We start from the raw sequence: 16320 nt of genomic DNA on the forward strand, positions 1-16320 counted from the left end.
TACGATAGAGTGAAAATCTGTCTTCAAGTTAAAATTTAAACTTTCTACAAAGCTACCTTACCAGTAATATTTGTCAAACTTTACTTGGTTAGCCATTTTCTTAAATGGTAACTCAAATCTCTCCCCAGTTTGCATCTACCCATCTCTCTTTGTGGATGAGCTGTATTTAACAGCAGGAACTTCACTCTGTCCTTTCAGTGGACATTACAAGGGGGGCAAGTACTGTTTGTTTCAAGAGTATAACACTGAATTTGTGGCGTCATTATCAGTAACATTATCTGCCTCCTGTCCACATAGCCTATTATTCCTGCTATCAAGACCTTCACCAATGCTCACCAAGTTTATTTACCTCCATCTCTTTTCCCATCTCCACAGAAGAAAACTGTTTTAGTTGACCTGTTGCTCAAAACAAGTTGTAGCAATCATTATGTCCTGCATGGAAAACAGCAAGACTTGTAATTCTAATAGTCTTTGGTGATGAAATCCTAGCTCAGATGTCAGCAGAGCTATGCCCTTGAAGATCTCAATCACTGTTATGCTGCTTGCATCTTCAGTAGTATAGTCAGAAAAATAAGAAAACAACAGTAGTTCAAGCAAGCTAGAATATTGGGACACAATAACACAAAAGTGGAAAATGGAAAAGGAGTGCCCTTCTTACCTTCCATATCCTTACTCAGGGAGATTTAGTCTCAGAGGTATCATTTTCTATAGCTATAAAAGGTGGCAGTTCGAGAAAGTGGTAACTGGAAACTTAAATTTTCATTTCTGTAAATATGTGAAAAAAGTAGAAGTTCCATATAATCAATATTATGTTCATTTCTCAAACTAAAGGTAAGCAACAGATAGACAACAGGAACAAAAGCCAATGTGAGAAAATTTGAGTCGTTTCTTTCTCCTCTTGGAGATGGAGGATGAGGAAGTGGAGGGTGGAACAGTGAATAGCATCTTATTCTAGAAACCAAGTTGATCTGTCTGTACCTTGAGAACCTGATGAAGCACAAATAACCAAATCAAAAAGTTCAGCAGCCTAAACAAAACACCCACTTGCAATTAATGTATGTTTTAGACAACAAATACTGTAAATTCTATTGACTCAGAGGTAGCTTAGCATCCAAGGCACTGGGGCAGCCTTATGAGCTAAGTTAGGTCCTGGTGCACAACTCACCCTTATGGCACACACACCAGTCTCACGATTCTCTCCTTCAATAGGGAGCAGCCTCACCTACTTCGCTCTCCAAAAAACAGATATTCAAAAAAGCTACACTGGTCTTTTTCAATGGGGTAAGGTCAGTTAGGTACCGAAGAAAAGTAAGAATCCATTAGGAAAAAGCAATGACAAGAAGAAAATCTAAGTCCTTGAGATTTCTCTGAGAACATCTTAGTGACTTTTTCTTTCCACATTCCACAGTTCCTAGGAATAGACTGAATATTTTCGTCTATAATCAGATAATGAAAAATTCAATGAAAACAAAATCTTTAAAGAATGGTATTTTGGTAAGATTTTTTTTTAATTTTATTTTATTTTTACTGTGATGGGAAGTAATTTAAGATTTCTCTATTTTGTCAGCAAGGGAGTAATGAATTATTCTTAGAGTTGTAATGTGCACATTGTAAGAATTGTCTTTTCATCTTTCCTCTTTAGAAGAAAGCTAGGCTCTTCATCTTGTCTTCAGAAAAAAATTGGCATAAAAATTATCAATCAAAATTATCCATCTATCAATGGAACATTATGTTTAATACAAATAGAACTATTACTTGAATACAGAAGATAATTTGAATGTAACTTTCAGCATTTTAGATAAATCCAAGAGCACAGCTGCTCACTATCTTTGAAATACGTAATCTTATTTTTTTTTTATGGTGTGAATCACAAGTAGAATGAGTTTTTGCTTTTTGATTTCATAGGAAAAAGATGTGAATTTTCACTGCATTAAAAAAAAAAAAAAAACACAATCAAATTTGCTCTCTCCTCTCCTCACAATAACTCTTTTCTCTCTTTTATTCTCAGTAACACCTCTTATTCCATCTCACCACCTTCCACCTCCCTGGTGTTTGCTCACCACCCTGAGCATCTGTGTAATCCACCAGTGGTCCCCTGTACTCATCAGCTCCCTGCTATTTTTTCCAGCATTTCATCTGTAAAGATGAAGAAATGTAAAGAAATGGGGAACCATTTCTTATGAAGATGATAATGAATGGCTGTTTTAATTTCCCCTACTGTCTTTCTTGTGAAGGTGAATGTCTCAGAACAGAGGTGCATCAGATTCAGAAAAAAAGTACATAGCAGTGGTACATAATTAATAGATTTTCCAGAGTATTCAAAGTACTGCATTTCTTCTACAGGAAAGCATTCACAACCTACGCTACACTCATCACTAAAATGATAATTGCATCTTTCCCATTCTGTTTGACTGTTTGTTCAATTAACACAACACATAATCAAAGAGCAGTGCCTATTGCACTGCAGCATCTTTTCTTTTGTTCTCAAGGATGTGAGTTCCAACAGATTGACTTATTCTCTTTCCTAATGGTACTTAAAACGTTGGCTGAAGCTTCATAATTTGAAGCATTTGACACTGACTTCAATAAGATACCCCTGCAAAACTTATTAATGCCTCTTCTTTATCCTTTAGGATATTTTCCTGGAAAATGACAACGTACAATAGTAAGTTATCATCAGTTGCAAATGAGAAATGGATATGAATCTAGGGTTTAATTTCTTATTTAATGTATCTATGTATTTTCCCTGAATTGACTTGTGTTTTATTGAAATCACTCAGGAGCACTCTGTTAACAGCTCTTAAGTTCATCAGTAGGCCTATTAAACAGAGTTTATCAATAAAATCAGAATTTAATATTTTCAATAAATGCTTGGATGTGCATACAGATTGAGGCTTGAATCAAATTAAAAAAAATACACGGCATTACCTATATAGGGTGGAAGAGAGCCAGTGATTAAATTTTCACACATTTTAATCGGTCTGGAACACTACAGGGCAATATTCTGATATTGACAAGCATATAAATGTAGAAAAATGCATATTTTAAAGCCTCGAGAAAAACAGACATTGGACAAGACTTGGTTTGATGTCTTGTGACTTTTTTTTCCCCCCACAATAATTTGTTTATTGATGGTCTATTTTTCAACAAAAGAATGAAAGTCATTCCAGAGTAATGGTGACATCTGAACTCCTGATCTTTGATCAGCTTACCTGTGAACTGAGAAACAAGAGCACAAAGCTAGTAACTGACCTTGCTTGTGCAGTCAACCCTATGAAGGGACAAATATTTGGCAATTTGTGAGTGAAAAGAAAAAAAATCAACATGCTTGGGTTGCAGTCTGGACCTTTATTTTAGGTAAACTTTAGAGCAGATCAGCACTATCCTGTCAACATTGCCTGAGCAGAGCACTTTCAAACAAATTATCCTTTATTTAATACCAAAAAATTCTATCACAAAGATATCAGTAAGTCACTGTTACCCCAGTGGGAAGTAACAGTAACTCTGAAGACCTCCATAAATCTCGATTGCATTTGAATGAGATCTTAAAGAAAACATTCACTAAATCAGATTGGGAACAAGTAAATTCAATGTTAGACATTAATTCTTCATTGTTAAAGAGGATTCTCTTACATCTATTGCCCTTCTGTCTTTTTTATACACTTTTATTGCTGGAGGTGACTGCATTATATATTTTAATTACTTTATTCATCCTAGATAAAGGTCATTTGATCTACTTAAGAGCTGAATAAACGGAATATGCCAGGATGAAAAGAACTGTGAGGATTGGGATCTTCTCTCTGCTGGAGCACAAAGCTAGAGCAGAACCTTCTTACACTTTTTTTTTTTTTTTTTTTTTTTTACGAGACTTCCCTGAAATGGAGTCACAAGGACAATTACTGTTTTTATAGATGTTTTTAAAAATGCTGAGCATAAAAAATGAGGCAGTAATTCATGCCTGGAAGAATTCACAATTGAAATCGCTAGCAGAAATTGATAGTTAACAGATGATGGCCATAGAATGCACTACATCAAAAAATTGAAGTACTTGAGCCAGTAAGATTAGCATGCACCTTATTAGTTCCACCAGTTGGTATTCATCCATCTCCTGAGCTCTTCAGTTTCCGAGAAATTAGAGCTTCTTATAGACATCATTAGAAACAGATAATGCTGGGAGAACAGCTGGACTGAAAATTTCCAGCAAAACTATTTTATTTAAAACACCATCACCTTAGCAGCCTTTGATGAACACCAACAATTTGAAAGACACTTTGCAAATGCCCAGCAGTCAGATACCCTGAAGTCTTGAATGTGGAGTGAGGGGTCCAAGAATAACTATGCTGCACACTATGAAAAAATACCTTCCAGATCTTTGAACTCACAAGTACTGTGTCCTTAAGAGAGTTGATATGGAGTAATGGTCCAGAGGACACCTGTCCTGACAAAACACTGACAGCAACTAGCAACTTATCTACACAATTTTCAGAAAGGAATTTCCTGTCTACTGATGCCTCTTCTTGCAATTAGGAGTTGATTTTCCAATCTCTGCAAGGTTGTTAGGACTTGGCTGCAGGATCAAGCTTTGCAGATAGTGCTTGCTTGAGCAAGTGGCTTCTTTGATAGTGTTGGCACCCATCCAAAAACAGAAGTTATATCAGCAGTTGCTTATATTTCTGCAGTATCTGTCATTTTAGTTTCAAAAAATTAAAAATAATGAAATCCCAACATAATAGGGGCAATGCCAACTCATTTCATAAGTAACCACTAAACACCTACCAATGCGCAAGAAACGTTAGGAAGTACTGACCTGAATCGTATTTAAATTAGTGACCTAGAAGCAAACAGCTGAGTCTTAGTACTGCCACCCTCGTCCATTTTGTCTTATGGTACTTCTTAGTAGAGCTTGTGCCAATAAGAGTAATTACATTTCCTTTACTCTGAAGAAAACCACATGCTTTTGCAGAATGAAATAAGTATGAGGGCAAACTTTATTATTTCCCAAGATACATGCTTTTTAAGCAAACATCCAATCAAAAAAGGAAATAGCATGATCACAACATTTGTGTGTATTGTATTACAGAACTAATTCTATGTTACTGTAAGTGAAAAGAATGTCAGAAAGCTCGTATTTCAGCAGTCTTAATGTTTCACATTTTTTACTTACTGCAGAATGGATCAATAGATTTGGCATGCCCTTTGTTTACAAAACTCACCATTAGTTTTAGCTGCTTACATTCATTATACAGGGACTAATAGAGAAATCCAAACTGAAGTCCCATTCTTTTATTATGGCTGCTACAAAAAAAAAGTATGTTTAGGAAAAAGAAAAAGCATCTCTGTTGTAGGAAGTAAACAGAGGAGAAAAGAGGAAATAAGGAGATGTAGACTTTGACTAGGACATTCAAAAAAGCATTTTGTTTCTAAGCGTAAAGTGTGATTTTGTTTACTTCTGATTTTTCATTCCATCTCAGGGTGGAATTCTAGCTCTGATGATTTAATTCATCATGACAAAGCATTCATTCTGTTTATAGAGAAGTCTGATGCTGTAAAGCAAAGATCATCACTGTGAAACCAGCAAACAGGATTCAGCAGTTCCTCAGAGATTACTCAGATTTTAACACAGAGGAACTCCTTCAGTGAGAGATCTGGGAAGTTCATGGGCTTGGGGAAAACCTTATAACAAGCCTCAGAAAAATACAACTCTTCTAGTATTGGCAGTTGATGACTGCAGGGGAATGTCTGCTTATATCTGCCTTTCTTTGCTGAGTAGACAGTAATACCACCACACAGCTTGGTCATCACCTTTCCCAAGATATCATAAAGAATAATTTAAAACAACTTAGTCTGGAATAAAGACTAATAAGAGAGAAGGCAAAACTGAGATCTTCACATTGACATGTAAAGGAAAGGTAAGTGGTTCCTTGCCTCCATCAATACTACCAAAACTAGAGACCATTAAGTGAAATCTCAGAAACCACATCCAAAACAGACTAAGAGGAAGTGATTCTTCAAAGACTTTGCAATAGGCTATGAGCATCTCACTCTAGGAAACAGTCAACGTTAAAATTTTGCATGGGTTCAGAAAGAAACTGAAAGCATGTAAGGAAGAACTCCTCAGGCAATGCTTTTGAATTAACTGAACTGTAAACCAATGATACTCTCCCAGCCTCCAGCAAGCACTTGTGCTCCTCTCTATTTTGTTATTTACTACATTTAGCATGATAGTGCCAACTGTCAGTCTCATTACAGCGATTCTCAGATTCTTCAGATAGAAGAACAAATGTTTTAAGTTCTGTTCCTTGACTGTGATACTGTCACAGTGTCCTCCGTGACACAGGAAAGTTAGACAGTAAAGCCAGACAGAAGTATGACTTCATACTTCTAAAAGAAAGTTAAACATAAAGATGACTTTTTCAGAATCATTAGATTCAGGTAAGCAGACAAGGAGAAGACTGAGGTATTCAACAAATTTTGTCTTCACTAGCAACTGCTCTTCATGTACCCTTTGAGCAGATGGGTCAGAGAGTAGGAAGATGGAGATACTGGGAGCAACGTCCCTTCTGCTGTAAGCAAAGATCAGGCTCACAACCACCTAAGGAAACCTCTTGTCTGTAAGTCTATAGGTTCTGATAAGAGGCACCCCAGAGGGCTGAGATAGTTAGATGATGTAGCCACCAAGCCACCCCAGTGACATTTGAAAGATCAGGCAAAAAACTTACTGGAAAAAAAGGAAAAAAGGTCACACTGATTTTTTTTTTTTTTAAGGATGGTAAAAAGGATGACCCAGGAATCTGCCAACTAATCAGTCCCACCTTTGTGCCAGGAAAAAAATTATAACCATTCCTAGGAATTCCTTAAATTATATTCTGTTGCTTTATATAATTAATTTTTATTTGAAGATTTCTAGTGAAAGAGGACTTACACAACTCTTTTATAAGAGTTAATGCCTCTCTTTCAAAAATATGCACCCTACTTCCCATCTAAATTTTTTGCATTCAAACAATGCATCTTTGTTATAGTTTCCTCTTAAAAATGAAGATGTTTTTGCACTAATTGTTCTAATACAACATTCCTCCTTCTAAACTGCAGACTACTAACCTGCTCACTCCTGCAGTCTTCCCTCCCCTTTTATTCCCCAGCAAGTATAGGACCACTTGAACAATATCCCACAATCATTTCTTCCTCTTTTGATGTGAGCTAGGATCTTTAAGATAAACCCTGAAATTTTCTAACCAGTATTGATGGCACTACTGCTATGAGCTCTTTTCTGACTTGACTTCGAAGCCAAGTTGTTAATCAGATTTATCTTAGTTTTGATATTACTGAACCACTTGCTTGCTTTGTGTCTCTTAATTTTTTCCTGTTCTTAATGCAGAATCCTGCATCAAGGAGATAAGAGGGGGTGCTCATCCAAACATTTTCAGATCAACAAGTAGTATTGTTATATACTGCTTGCTAGTATACCTGTTTTGCTCCCAAACAAGGTAGAATTGCAAATAGGAATTTTCCTTCTTTTCTGAAAAATGTGAGATTCTTCTTGAAGTGAGTTTTAATTAGCTATGTATAAAAAACTGTGATTAGCACCACAATTCAAGGACAGGACAGATTACTGACTCTTTTTTGAAAGAGTATGAATGGACATTGGAAACAAGCCTATTACGCTCTGTCAACCACCTCATTCCCATGAACTTTTGCTAATGACAGTAAAAACAGCTTTGACAACTCAGTTTGATTTCCTTTGTTTACAGTTTCTTCCTTTTCCCAAAACCATGTATTTGTGTCCTGACAACTAAGACACAGTGAGGAGACATAACAGAAAGCATTCTGGGCTGCTGAATATAGCACATTGCAAAATTGCATATATTTAAGTTTTCATTTTTCACGGGAAGAAAGAGATAACAGTAAATCACCAAGAACAAACTTCACAATGAGCGAACTTCGGCAAGTACTAGTATTTATAGGAAAATAAGCTAAAACTGCATGGAGGAGTCAGAGCAACATTTTCAACAACCACAGAAAACAAGCATGTGTCTTGTCATTAGCTTGGAAGCATGCATAGCTTCTTTAGACTTGGCACAGGTTTACAGAAAGTTCACTGCTACTGACCTCTAGAAATATTCCTCAGCCTTTATGTTGCCACAGTTGCACTCAAAGACAATGTGATGTGACAGTCTTTACAAATAACTACACCAGACAATGCTACAGAAGAAGGATCAGCTGTAGGATAAATGAGCCCTTTTATTCAACAGAGCCGGAGGCTCAGCTTTTGAACTCTCCACTGTCCTCGTGTAACAGGAGGGAAAATCTCTGCCAACACTATCAGACTTCAATTGCTTGACTGCCTACGATGGAAGCATGTTGAAAGCACTGAAACTGAGGGCTTTCACCAAGCACTCAACTGTATGCTTATCTGCAGCACAGACTATAAAAGGGAAACAGAGCAGGCAGGGAGCACTGCATCACCACAGTCACAGAACAGCAGCTTTGAACACCTATGTGAAAATATAGATGGAGCCTGTGGGTCACAACAGATCAGAATGAGCTGTCACTTCAGACAGCAGTCATTAGATAAGTTGAGTACTAAAGTACACTGGGATTTGCATTCTGTTAAAAATTAAGGTTTTAAAATTAACTGCAGAGCATCACAGCTAAAGCCCTCTGATCTCCTCCTTCATTTCCAGCTGTTACAATTGGGCACCTTCCAACTTCAGCCCTGGCTGCACTTTCGCCTGCTACATATATAATAGTTCTCTCCTGCACCCTAATATTCACAGAAAGGAGACAGGAGAAAGCTAAACCATGGTCCCACAGCTCTGCAGTCTGAGGATTGTAACAAAAGATATCTTTGAAAGTCAGCCTCAGTTTTTAGCGACTATCATTGCTCAGAACTGCCCATGCCTTTGTTGTAGTGGGGCTGAATTTCACCAATCTGCTGTTAGTCTGCATGCTAGGTTAGAGCAATCATTCTGCCATAAGCACTCACAGATTGGATTCACGTATTTATGTTTTCTCCCTCCAGGAACCAGAATGTAAACTGATTCAAAACTATGTAGTTAACTATAAAGTAAGAAGAAAAGCATGAGTAAAAACCATGGCTTTTAACCTTTAAAAAAAAATTTAGTCATTACCTAAAGACAAATTTTAATAACAATAGGGACTAACACCCAGAAATCGACTGCCTCGGGGAAGAGGCAGTTCACAGTCTTCCCTTTCAACACTCCCTCAGGACCCAACAATATCATGCTCTCAGAAAAACTCTGACAGGAAAACAAAATTCTGTCCTCATCTATGGCAGCAGATAGGCTACTCTCCTGTGTGTAAGAGAAAAAGAGTTTGACTTGTTCAGAGGAAGACATATTTAGCATCATCTTCTGTCTCATGGGAGATGTTTCTGAGCAGCGTAGGAAACAGGTATAGGAATCACAATGTCATTCTTTAAAGGACGGCTGCCTTTGGAGGTTTACCCAGACTCTATATCCCATATACATATACATATATATATATTATATATGCAGATTGTATGAACACAAGGGAACTCTTCCATGCACACTCAACACAAACAGGTGTACCAGCCATGTATCACAGTAATTCCATACTTCTGCAACAAATGTGAACAAGACAATGCATGGTCTTTCAATATAGAGTCAGAGCAAGAAATCAAGACATGCACTCGTGCTGTAAAGTAGTGAGCATTACCTCTTTCTCATTCTGAATCAGTCATTTGCAGCTGGGACAAGTACTGTGTTTCCTGGTTCCTCTGGACCGCCCCAATTCACATTCCGTATTTCAGCATACAGGCTCTACATTGTTAAAGAACGCCTCAGCTGAACTGAGACTAAAGGAGACCTCAGGTTTTTTAACAGTTTACATCAACATATTCTTGAATTCCTATTAAGATATTAAAGAAATTCCAAACAAAGAAGCAGCCTTAATAGATATTAAAATAATCTTTTTTTTTTTTAATTTGAAGAACAGGCCACAAGCCAGCAGATAATAGAAAAAGTGAGTAGAAGGAAAAAATGCTGAAGAAACAGCACAAAAGAGCTATTTGTAACCACAAAGAGAAGAAAATGGTTTTTAGCTATAGATGAAAAATGCAAAGCAAGAAATCTCAAAGCCATCAGTAAGATAAAAGGGCAACTCAGGGTAAGACAGAAGGAATATCCCAGGGGAAAAATAAAGTCAGTTTGAACAATGCCTTTGAGAAGCAAAAATACATACCTAAAACAATTCAGTCTGAAAGACTGAAGGAAATAGGTCAACAAAGCAGCTTTCCACAAAATAGATTCTTCAGATAAGAGAACAGGCCTTCTAATTGCTTAGTAATTTTTCTGTCATTTAACTGCACTCTCTCATTCTGTATGGCTATCTTCCCTGTAATGCATATACTTATCTATCTTTGAAATCCTATCCAAGAAAGTTGATCTTCCAGATAAAAGCTAAAAAAAAAAAAGTGTGTACTTCCTGGAACCTGCTGTGAATGGGTTCTCTACAGTTTACCTATTTGCTAATAGTGTAGGGAAAGTAGAACACTGTATGCATTTTGTTACATATTATTGGATTGCATATGTTCTACTTCCATTGAACGTGTTAACATCAGCTTTAATTAATACTGATGATAGTAGGAGAATCCTACAGAATAAACACTGATTAAATGGCTCTCCATCCATCAATTATCCTTTGTAATACAAATTGCTTTCATCAATTCTTAATATAATTGAGACCTGTGTTTTGGATGGTCTTTATTATATAAGCAGGTGCTGTTGGAATTAAAACAATAGAAACATTTTCCACACTTTCACTCACACAAAAATGCACAAAGAGCTTTAAATTGCTGATATCATCAAGTTACTGGAACAAAATATTAAAACTATCTTTCAAGTCCTTTTACTGTTACAAAAGGAGCAGCTCAATGTTTTTGGGCTTCAGAAAAGCCGAGAACAGGTTTTTTTGGTATGAAGTCTGAATAGTTGGATATAACACTAGGTGGCTTATAATAATTTCTGTAGGAAAACTGAGATACTGGATGCAATAGCCTCTACAGACTTCAATGAGATCCATCCTTCACTCACACAAACAAGCAACTTCTACTTCAGTTGCAGTGTGTGTTCATGCCCATTTCTAAACATAGCGCTCTTTTGACCCTTTGTTCTCATTTTGGATAGGGGAAGGGCTATTTCTTCAGCATCTGTGAAGTGCATTTCTCGTCAGCTCTTGGAGGACAAGGGGTACCAACTCACATCTTCCTAATCACACAACACATACTTTTCTTGTACAAACCTATCCATTTAGGGAAAGTAGTAATGATGAGGGGGGATATTCTGAGCTGCGAAATGAAAGAAAAACCACCACTGCACAGGACAGTCCTGCCCTCCCTTTTTAATAATGCATAGTCATGATTCAAGAAAAATATAGAATAGAAACAGAGCAACACACACTACAACCTGATAGGTAACAAAACAGTTGCGTTCAGAATTACTTTTAAATAGACTTCCAAAAGAGTAGTGACATAAGAGAAACAAATTAAGCAGAAATAGCACAGTCTGGATCTAAAATTATCATTACTTAAGCAAATGAGACAAAAATGAAAAATAAATCAAGATACTGACGATGATCAGCTCCTCCAAAACTGTAGAATTTTCAAAATGTAGAACAATTTTCAATTATTTATTATGTATCACTCTAGACATAAGGAAGCTGTTCACAAGTATGCATTGCAAAGTTTACTTAGCTCCCCCAGGTAACTGTGAATGAATGAACTGGGAAATGGTTATTTCTGTGATTTAATGACAGACCAGGGCAGTTTTGAATAAGAACAAGTTGATCAACTGGACAAATGCTGCAGTATTTTTTGGCTTTGATCTCTCAAGACTGCTGAGCTACTGGTACAGTTTATACATAGTGTTTTATTCAGGGCTAAGTTCAAGTGTTTCTCTTAAAGTGATCTAAACTTTATTTTTGTTCAGTGTTTTTAACTTTAAGTTGAATCCCAGATGGATTAATTCAGCTTCCACATAAGGATTTAAACTGCCAGAGCTACCTTCATTTTAGGAAAATGGCTCCAGCTGAAGGAGGACCTTTACTCATGACAAATCAGTAGTCAGAAGTAGAACAAAACCAAGTGTTCTTTCCAATTAAATACAAAGGCATCCTCCTGGTGAAGTCAAGTAAGGTTATTTACGCTTCAAGCCAGAGATCCTTTTGGATCCTCCTTGTGTAATGAGACAGAATCAGACTGTAGGCAAATGCCAGCCAGAAGGTAATACAACACAAAAAGATGCAGAGTTTTCAAAGACTAGAAGCCTTACACACACACACAACAAAAAAAAAAAGATCTTGCTGCCATTCCTCACATCCCATCTCCACTAATCAGTAAAGGGGTTTCAGCCTTAAAACAAGTGTACAATCTTGTGTAGGTGGAGTTCAGGGCATGAAAATTGAGGAACTGTAGATTCATAGGTTATTTCCTCAGAAATAGGTGATATAAATGATACAAAGAACATCACATGTTTTGCATAGAATTCCTGAGAGATGTTATACTCAAGAGAGACAATAAAATTTAAATAGTGGAACAGATGATAAACACACCTTAGTCTCTTCTGCCTGCATATTTTCCAGACGAAGACCACCTACAGCCTCTCCCCAAGCTCTGCTTCTTTCCTCTAGGTATCCCAGAGCAGAGGCTTCCTTAAGCAAGGGTGGAGCTCTTTTATAACCTCAGCAGATGATTTGTTAGTCAGCTTCATCAAGTGATCTAGGGTAACTCACTAAGCAAAAGATAGCTATGCTAGCGGTCAGATCCTGATTGACTGTTTTTGCTGGTGAATAATTTTCTTTGCTCTACTTATTTATAAAAGCTAAATGAGTTAGGATGTTATCCTAGAGTTAGGTATCAGATGTGGGTTACAGCCAGTTTTCATTAAAACTGAATTTGACATGCTTAATATACAGTGCTGAAGAAAATCCTGTTTCACTTCCTAAGTGAAATAAAGTATTTGACTGGACTCGCTGTGAAAGTCACATAAGCCTTTCTATCTTGAAAAGAAAGAAATCATGCTAATTACTTTTTTATGATATCTTAATACAAAAGAGCACTTTACACCAATTAAGGTCTGGTAGTGCTTGATTGCAGGGCACAGTACTTTTCACTCCCTTTTTATGTATCTGGTACTTAATTTCTCCATCTATGTATACAACTACATTCTATAACTGCCTGTGAGAGTCATTAAAAGGAACCTTACTGTGTAGATAAGCTATAACAGTTGGCAGGAGCCTTACATTTACGACTGACTTAATTTGCTGTTGTCAAAAATACAATAAAAAATGACTAGACAATTAAAAGAAGTACCAATAATTTCTCCCTAAATATATTTCGGAGTATTAACACTAATTTTTGAAAGAAAAAGCTCAAAGTTTGTGTACCCTATTATCTAACAGCAGAATTTAAAAGCCTCAGGTTTGCCTTTTATATTTCAGTAAGAGTCGTTTTCTCTATTCTGCTGACTGGAAATGAGCAGACATTTGTGCTCCAAGCAATTCGCATTGGATCCCTGTTGTAGCCAAAAATCCACCAACAGTTAGTTTTTCTTCCTGCAGGTGGAGAGAAAGTTGGCAGCTAAAAGTGTAGTGCAGCTTGATCCACATTCTACCACTCTTCCCATATTAGCCTCGAAACATCTGCTCCACTGAGCCTGATAGTGCAGTATTCCTAAGGACAAGGACAGCTCCCATACTCACCTGGAAACTGCACAAGCCTAAAGCCTACTCTTGTGAAAGTCCAAGAAATAACACATTTGCTCCCTTCCTAGGATGTGGGATTCTGTGTCAGAGAAGTTTACTATTGGAAGCTAAGGAAGGAATCTTATTCCTTATTTAGTCCTGAAAGTTGCCCCATAGTATGTTGCTGTACAAAAGGATATAATTTCACTTTCACAAGTATTTATTTTACTGTTTAGCTCACAAATCTGAGCTATCTCCCATCCTCACTCATGAAACACAGCTGAAAGACCAGCTCTGGTTCTTCTGTAGTGATACATGACAAGGGAGTTTTAAAGATAACCTTGCTACAAAAACTTAGTTCTTGGCAACCAGATACATTTCAGAATGAAGAAAAAAGGATAATGGTGGTTATCAGCATGCGAATGCATGTAGAGTTTTCAGGATAATAATATAGTTAACCCACTTGACTAGAAATAAGAATTAGCCTAGCAGCTGTAGAGAATTTCACACACACCGAGGGCAAATGGGGCTAAGGAGACTAATAAAACTTATGTTTCAGAAAAACAAAAGAAACCCTCAACGTTAATAGATGAGAAAGAAATTATAGAAGAGCCAGATTAACAAGAGAAATCTTTTGTATTTTTGTTTTGCATTAGACAAAAATCCTAGGATACAATGACAGCAATTTAATAGTAACTCAGTAAGATACAAAAGTAATGATGACTAAACTGGGCAGAAAGTCCATATAAGCAGCTTTGAACTAATAGCCAGTGAGGTTTCTGAGCCAGGAATAAGAACTTTCAGTAGGTTTCTGAACCTTCAGGGAAAACCCAAGGACTGGAGTTGTGAGACATACGGGGCATTCATTTTAAAGGCTGCTAGGCTGTAAACCTTTCAGATGCTGTCACTCAAGACTGACCAAAACAAGTGTAACCACTGAATCTGAGCCAGATAAATTCAAAGAAAAGTTACAGTTGAAGAGTTGCACAAGCTGAGAAAGGTTATAATCAAACTAATTTAATCAGTTCTGAAATCAAGAGTTTCTTGACAAAGAATGCCATGCAGTCCTATAGACTACTTGGTAGACTGGCAGCAACAAAATGGATCGCCAAAGTGAAAATGCATGTATTCAAACAGCAAATAGACATTGCACATCCAGAACAAGTATTGCTACTTGAAAACAAAGGTCTAAAGGATTTGGGAAGGTAAGACCATATAAAGGCACACACATAAACAAACAACCTATCCCTTTGTTTTCTTCAGTCAGTTACAATACTTGCAGTCATTGCTGCAGACATCCTGGCTATAACCCAAATCCTAGTCCCAGTACTGTCTTCGGTATCATTTAGACTGCATCTAAATCCTCAGAAAGAAGGTTAGCTCTGTCTGCATGTATAGAAGTTGGGGAATGTTGAATAGAAACTTCATGAGATCTTAATCTCTGTCCATTACCAGGTTATCACGCCCATTTGAAGACCTGTATTAACAAAAACTGAGGAGAGTGAAAGAGAGAATAAGAAGGGAGTCATGAAATAGTTTTAAAATCTTGCGTTATAATGACACTTGGAAAGCTTCAACTATTTTTCTTATTACAGAAATTACTTCATCTAAGCCTAAGTACCCCAGAGACAGAGATTTGACAGAGGGCTCTTCAATCTGCTAGTAAGAGCTTTGAGCTAAGTTTGAAGTTATACCAATTTAAACTGAAATAGATACAAAATTGAGGGTAATACACATCTGAAAAAAATGCAAAGAGTTTTGTTGCCACTTCTACTATAAACTTTTAAAATAGAGATAAGGTACTTTTCTCATATGGGTATTCAACAAGGAATTCATTTAGGAAAAATACAATTTATAGTAAAGAGGGTATATCACATTATCAAACTATACCTCTCAGTTCTACAGTCACTTAGCTGGATATGTGCAATATGTTACATTTACAGCTTTCACATAAAAGTTGTTTAAGATGTTTGGTAATTTTCTCTGCCTTTGTTTCTTTCCAGACTTTTCCTATGTACTTTCCCTGGACTTGATTTCAACTCACCGAGTCTGCTTGGACCACTTCCTTCTCTTGCTTAAGAACTAGATCCTGTCTTTCTTTTGCTGCTTGTCCTTTTCCTCAGTTCTAGCTTCCCTTCACCCCTTCCATTCTTCTTCTCCTCCCCTTTACATTCCTTCATTTGCATTGCCTTCATATTCTCAACCTTCCTCTTTATCCTTTTTATTGTTCCAATCATATTTTGTGTGACTACATATGGAACAAGTTTTTCAAGGAATATAAAAATTAATTATAAACAGCTCTCAGATAATAAGCAAGTTTTGTGTTATACTAAGCCAAGATGTTTTAAAAAAATGGGTCACAACATCAACATCCTACAAAGCATATGGAGATGAGTTACAATCAAACTGAAATGCAGTATTTCAGCTGATTGTTCTTGATTCCGACTTTGATAACTCCACTGATAAAAAAATCTTAAAAAATTCCCTAAGATATAAAAGGGATTTTTTAAGATACAAAAGCAGAAACTTTAAAACCAATTTAAAGGGTCAGCAGAAAATACATGTATACCTTCCTTCATAAAGCTAGAAGTCTCACTGTTT

This window comes from Meleagris gallopavo, chromosome 2, assembly GCF_000146605.3.
Source record: "Meleagris gallopavo isolate NT-WF06-2002-E0010 breed Aviagen turkey brand Nicholas breeding stock chromosome 2, Turkey_5.1, whole genome shotgun sequence".
Classification (NCBI taxonomy): domain Eukaryota; kingdom Metazoa; phylum Chordata; class Aves; order Galliformes; family Phasianidae; genus Meleagris; species Meleagris gallopavo.